The sequence below is a fragment of the Esox lucius genome, chromosome 20 (assembly GCF_011004845.1).
Source record: "Esox lucius isolate fEsoLuc1 chromosome 20, fEsoLuc1.pri, whole genome shotgun sequence".
Taxonomy (NCBI): Eukaryota; Metazoa; Chordata; class Actinopteri; order Esociformes; family Esocidae; genus Esox; species Esox lucius.
In genome coordinates, this window is record NC_047588.1 from 27512405 (window position 1) to 27519076 (window position 6672).

At 42.5% G+C, this 6672-nt stretch overlaps 1 protein-coding gene across 1 annotated transcript in view; it reads right to left on the bottom strand.

Annotated features, from left to right (window-relative positions):
• Nucleotides 1–4336, bottom strand: part of cacng8b (calcium channel, voltage-dependent, gamma subunit 8b) — a 40865-nt gene extending 36529 nt beyond the window's left edge. The window contains exon 1 of the mRNA XM_010884897.3: nt 4256–4336. The gene's annotated coding sequence lies outside the window, so the exon portion shown is untranslated. The remainder of the gene's footprint in view (nt 1–4255) is intronic.
• Between the last annotated feature and the right edge of the window lie 2336 nt (nt 4337–6672).

A 6672-nucleotide genomic window follows, 5' to 3' on the forward strand; every position in this document is an offset into this window, starting at 1 on the left:
CTGTATCATATTGGGTCTCACCAACTTACTACTGTAGTATAGTATGATGGATTTTATATGGTTGCATAAAATTGTGGCCGGCAACATTTCTTTTAGATATATTTATTTCAAAAAACTTGTCTTCCAAGCGCATAACATCTTTCTAGTGGGGAATCATGGCAGAGGAAATAAATCAACCCATCCTCACCAATTATTTTATCCAGTACTTCAAATGTTTTATTTGTTACCTCATTTCTAAAAAGAATTTCCTCAGAGTTAAATTATTTTTTCCTCCATTTGATTTATTCAGAACTACTAAATTGTATTTCTTCATTCCCTCAATGAATTCATCCATTCCCTCTGATCTTATATGCAGATTCCAATGCAAGTCCTTATCTTTGATTGATTAGAGTTCATTTAATTATATTTTAATCTGGGCTTGAAATAACAACATTTTAGTTTTTGTACGGTATGAATATATCGTTGAGAACTTAACTTACTTACAGACTACTTAAATATTTTTCAGAAACCTGGATGATTGGATAAACAATGCCTCAAAAAAAGCTACTACTGACTACTAATTGCAATGATGGAGCTATTATACAATTAAATTCCTGTGCTACAGGCAGGAATTCCTTCTGGCTCGGTATCATGACAATAGCTTTTCTATACAGTGGCATAACTATATCATCATGGGCCTATGGTGCAAGAAGTTAATCTGGACCAACTAGCCAAAATGTGTTTTAGATCCTGAGTTCAAGTAATGGAACCAAGGGCACATAATGCAGAGATGCAGGCAGAAAACACTCACAGTGCACAATGGAAACAACTGTAGATATTACAGGAGCAATTTCAGTTAACTGGACAAAACAACAGATTTTGTACCTTATTGGCTCTGACATCCAATCTACAATTATTTTGGTTGTTTGTCAGATGCTCTAACCTCCAGGCTTTCTGATGTCACACTTCTCCAAATATCTTAAGAATGCTGCATGCATAACCCTGTCTGCAGATATCTAGGAACCCCAACTTGCAGAACCCTGCAATCTAGGAAGCCCTGCTTGTAGAACCCTGTCTGCAAATATCTATAGCCCTCAAGCAAACATGACCCTGTCTGCAGATATCTAGGAACCTCTGCTTGCACATACCTATAGCCCCCAGTAATCAGGACACTGTCTGCAGATATCCAGGGACCCCTGCTTGCAGATACCTAAAGCCCCCTGTAATCAGGACACTGTCTGCAGATATCCAGGGACCCCTGCTTGCAGATACCTAGAGCCCCCAGTAATCAGGACACTGTCTGCAGATATCCAGGGACCCCTGCTTGCAGATACCGCCCCCAGTAATCAGGACACTGTCTGCAGATATCCAGGGACCCCTGCTTGCAGATACCTAGAGCACCCAGCAAACAGGACACTGTCTGCAGATATCTAGGAACCCCTGCTTGCAGATACCTAGAGCCCCCAGCAAACAGGAACCTGTGTGCAGATATCAATGGCCCCAGCAAACAGGACCCTGTCTTTAGATATCTAGGATCCCCAGCATGCGGGACCCTGTCTGCAGATACCTGGGGCCCACAGCATATATGACCCTGTCGGAATTTATCTATGGAGCCCCAGCATGCAGGACAATGTCTAAAGATATCAAGGATACCCAGTATGCACTGTTTTCACTGCCTGATAATACACCCTTGCCTCTGTCATTTATTTTTCTGTACCTCATCTACCCGGATGTACAGCCTTAATGGTATACATTAGAGGTAATCTGATTTGTTTATCTGAATGGATGTATAGTCTTAACAGTATGCATGAGAGGTACTCTGGGTTGTTTAACTGAATGGGTGAATAGTCTTAAACAGTATACATGAGAGGTACTCTGGGTTTTGGAGATGAGAGGTGCAAAACTCACAATTGCTCTTGTTATCCAAGTAGCATGAACCTCAATTTGTACAAAGTGTATTTGGTTTGTATTATAAAATATGCAAAATTCAGTTATGACTGCTAGTTAAGCTCTTGGCCTCTCATGCTACTGAAGTGACCTAGCCAAATTGAGGGTTTTTGCTTTTGCATGCCCACTGCCTATAGGCTTCTGTTTGCTGTTGTGATGTGGAGAAATATGAAAACATGGAAACTGGAAATTAACATCACGGTTTGATGCGTGTAATCGAGTGTATAGAGATACACTTCAATCCACAAGGAGTCAAGTAGCTGATTAAACCGCTGTTCATCATGCCAGCCATATCAGAGGTTTACATTTTATTCCTTTAACACACTACCATATCCAGATTGGCGTACGGTGCATTCTGGTACAGATAGCCGGATGGGACCTGCCATATCACTAAGTGAGAGTACTGTAAGTACACTTTATACATTGAAGTGGCTGTGAAGTTCTCATTATTATATTCAAACCCAAAAAAGTATTTCAAGCCCATTCTTGAATTCAAGTCAAACCTTAATAACAATCTGCAGATGACATCCGAGGGAACGGATTTACATTTTGGGGGAATTAATGGAAAAGAAAATGAGGGAATGAATAACTTAAATTTAGGAAAGTCTGAGGAAAATCAGAGGGAACAGATTTTTTTTTTAAACACAGATGAGTATGGCTATTTTTCCCTTTCCACCATGAGCCTTACGTGAGGAAATAAAACAGGAGGAAGTAAAACGCTATGCACGATGAGCAGCATTCTAAAGCTGGATATTGCAGGGTAGGAAGTTGGGCTAACCAACCAAGGGGCTAACACCTCGGACCACACCGTTACATCAGTAGGTCTGGTGATGCAGTGCCACAGTTCCCCACATTACTGCAGCAGCAGAGGAAGGCTCATGCATGGAGGAGCAAGGCCCCTCTGGACTGAGCCAAACACATCAGCAGAGAGCAACAAACAAAAAAGAGAGCATGTCTGAGGGGGATGCTGTGGAGCCAGGAGAAAAGCCCATCTGCAGAAAGATTCATAGAAATACAATGGACGGAATGTCCTTGCAGTGCCGATCCAAAATCCACACAATTCTTTGTGCTTACGCCAGCATGGTGGCCTAACATAATTTGCCACTGATACAGTGTGTAGTAACAGTCAAGTAGTCTGACATTCAAAGTGGTCTAAGCTTCCCAGGCAACATGTATGCAAACATTGCTAGGAATGTTTTTAAGGCTGCAATAGATCAGTAGAAGGGCTGCATCAGAGACAGAGAGAGAGAGAAAGAGAGAGAGAGAGACGGAAAAGAGGGAGGCCTCTGCTGGTGACAACGGATCAAGTGACCATTTATCGAGAAAAAAACTTGTGAGCTACATGACATATGTACCAAAGATGCTGTTCTGCGGTTACTCAAAAACACATGTAAAATAACATTCAGTCACTTAATTGCATTTCAGCTTCCATAGTCCTATGGAGATGGGTCTGCCCGACTGAACAGCCTGGGACGAATGCTAATTTGGTGGTCCTCTGTAAAAAGGCAGACGCTTCGAAACAAGATGGTCATAAACGACAAACAAAAAGATCATGCAGTGACACTAGGCAACAGCATGAAACGAGTAGGCTATGAGGCTTCCATTGTGATTGCGCTCGAAAGCATTCCGACAGAGAAACAACGTGAAGGTTGAATGTTATGAAAGCAATGCCACACAGACGAATGTCCAATACAGTACGACAGCCAGCGCCGCGACGGAGAGCGTGGAGAGAGTGAAATACAGCGGTGCGGACCGCAGTGGATTCATTAATACAGTAGGATATACACATCACACCGCACTGACTCCAGTGGAAAATGGACGCCTAGTGTTACGCGGCCGGCATAGTGCGTGAGAACTCGTTTGAGTGAGGATCAAAGACACATTCATACACACGCAGGTGACTTCTGACACAAATCAAAATTAGCAGGACATTCTCATACACGCGCATTATAAGGCCTGTTTAATCGGGTTTATAGATGCCTCGTCGCCCGCACTAAAACGCGGCATTATGAGGATATGTGCTAGCATTATGAATTCGAAGCATCCTTGCCTCTCATATATCCGATTGTAAAGTGCGGAAAAATGCCCCTATATTTGAGAGTCATTTGCTCGCATTCATAGTCTTTTGGTTATAAAATTTCGACGCAGACAAAATAAGTTAGTTGTGAGCAGTAAAACTAGAGGATACGCTTGCAAATATAGCCATGGTTGATTGTTTGTTTATTCATACAGCAAATAGTCTACACGAAACTGCAAATGGACCATATAATGACCTACAGCATATTAGCTTACACAATCCCCAAAGTAAAGTCTAATAGATAAGTCTTACCTGCAGGCTTTTTATTTCAGAATCTTATTCGAAGAGCATCACACTCCCAAGGAGAGGAAAACGAGATGAAGAGAAAGAGAGAGTAAGAGAGAGAGAGAGAGAGAGAGAGAGATGGGGGGTGACGAAAATAACGGGACAATCGAAATAATAAATAGGGGGGGCAATAACAAAATTTGGGGAAAATACCATTTAAGAAACTGTTTATCAGATCTCTAATAAACACAAATCAGCGACATAATGGAATGGTTTTAAAATATATAGTTTACAGTGGATACACAGACTGGTCACTGAAACAAGAAATGTGTCTACGGTAGATGTAAACGTGTGTGTGTAGCCTACTCAGTAAGAACGCTTAACCCCCCCCCCCCCCAATCCTGGTTTCACGAGCGCTCGTTCTCTGTCTGCCGGTCGGTTCCTCTCACAACGAATTCTCGACGTAAGCAACTTGTCGCATCCGACCTAACTCCTCGATGATGTGAATGGATATAAGCTACTCAAAAATCTGAATCAGATGGTTTATTTTCTGTTGCTTGTGTAGGCTACAACAGTACTCTTCTGTTCAGCGCAACAAACAGACTAAAATCAGTCTTTTGGTGATGATAGTGGTTATCGGAGCGTGTCTGCGTGTGATAGCCACTACGTGCCTTCATGCGCGCCAAAATAGCCTGCCAAGTTATCATTGTTATTGATGTCAATATTTTGTTGCGAGTCGCGACGATTGAGATTCGTAAGGAAAGGTATTTCTCGTTTTTTGTACAACAATATGCCAATTTTCACCGATGTTTGGTGAAATTCGGGGCTGTGAGCGTTGCAGTAGCGCAGTTCCGCAGAGTGAGGGAGAAAGACAGAAAAAGAGAGAGGGAGAGAGAGCAAGACAGAGAGAGGGCAAGTGATATAGAGATGCCTGCCATAGCTGCGTATAGAGGGGAGGGGATAAAAACGGTAACCATATGCTATTTTTGGTGACTTGAGAACCACAGAAGGAAAAATGCACTGTTTTCGCAGGACTAACAAAAATGATGTAATAATCACCTCCTTGAATTAGCTACACACTGCTTGCTGGAAATACGGGCATGTTCTGGGATATGCTTCAATAGCGTCTGCTTTGTAGAATGGCGTACATTTGCAACATTTTAATTATGTTTGCGCGTGTGTGTGCGTTAAGGCGCGCTAATGCGTGCCTGATATAAACCACGGCTACCAGCGGACTGACTAAATGATGACCTTCAATGATTTTATATTGGCTTTACCCATTCCAACCTTCCTCCTTCCTTCCTCTCTCCCTTTTCCTGTCTCTCTCTCTCACACGCGCACGCACATGCAGAGAAAAGGGGAGCAGAAGAGCTGAAGAGAGCTAATGCAGAGTGACAGGTCTTTCATGCAGTAATGGTGATGGTGAAAAGAGAGATTCACTCAACCCAATACTGCTGCTCACACACACGCGCATGCATGTAGGCATCACACAACCAGATGCTGAGAAGGCTGATACTAACCCATTCACGCCAATATTCCCACACTGTGGATCCTAACGCTACACTGCTGTGCACAAACAATCCTCCAAATAAAACGTCACAGACATTGTATTGATTGTTGGGTTTTTTGAGTTGACCAATTGACTGACATCATTCCCTTTGCGTCCAGATGCGCACACAAACACACACACACACAAAGTTCTGATCAATTGGTCTGCCTTTGGGCAGTAGTGTAGTGGATAGATGAGAGACTAGTGTTTTAATTCAACACTTAGTGGTATATACTGCAATGCAGTGAACACACCTGCAGCTCTCTCTCTCTCTCTCTCTCTCTCTCTGTGTCTCTCTCTCCTTCTGTCTCCCTGTGTCTCTCTCTCACACACGCATGCAGTCACCTGCAAATGCAAATCAGGTGTGACTAAACTGCATGAACTGAGCAGGAATAGATGAACAGCGTAGCAAGCTAAGTCAGGTCTCCAAATGCAAGCATTATGTATCAGAGTCAGCGATATGTTTGTATCAAGACCAGGGTTAAGTTTAGGTATCAGAGTTAGGGCTAGGTATCAGGACCATGGTTTAGTTTAGGTATCATGGTTAGGTATCAGAGTTAGGGCTAGGTATTAGGACCAGGGTTTAGTTTAGGTATCAGGGTTAGGTATCAGAGTTAGATTTATGTTTGTATCAAGACCAGGGTTAAGTTTAGGTATCAGGGTTAGGTATCAGAGTTAGGGTTATGTTTGTTTCAAGACCAGGGTTAAGCTTAGGTATCAGGGTTAGGTATCAGAGTTAGGTTTAGGTATCAGAGTTAGGGCTAGGTATTAGGACCAGGGTTTAGTTTAGGTATCAATGTTAGGTATCAGAGTTAGGGTTATGTTTGAATCAAGACCAAGGTTAAGTTTAGGTATCAGGGTTAGATATCAGAGTTAGGGTTAAGTATCAGGACCA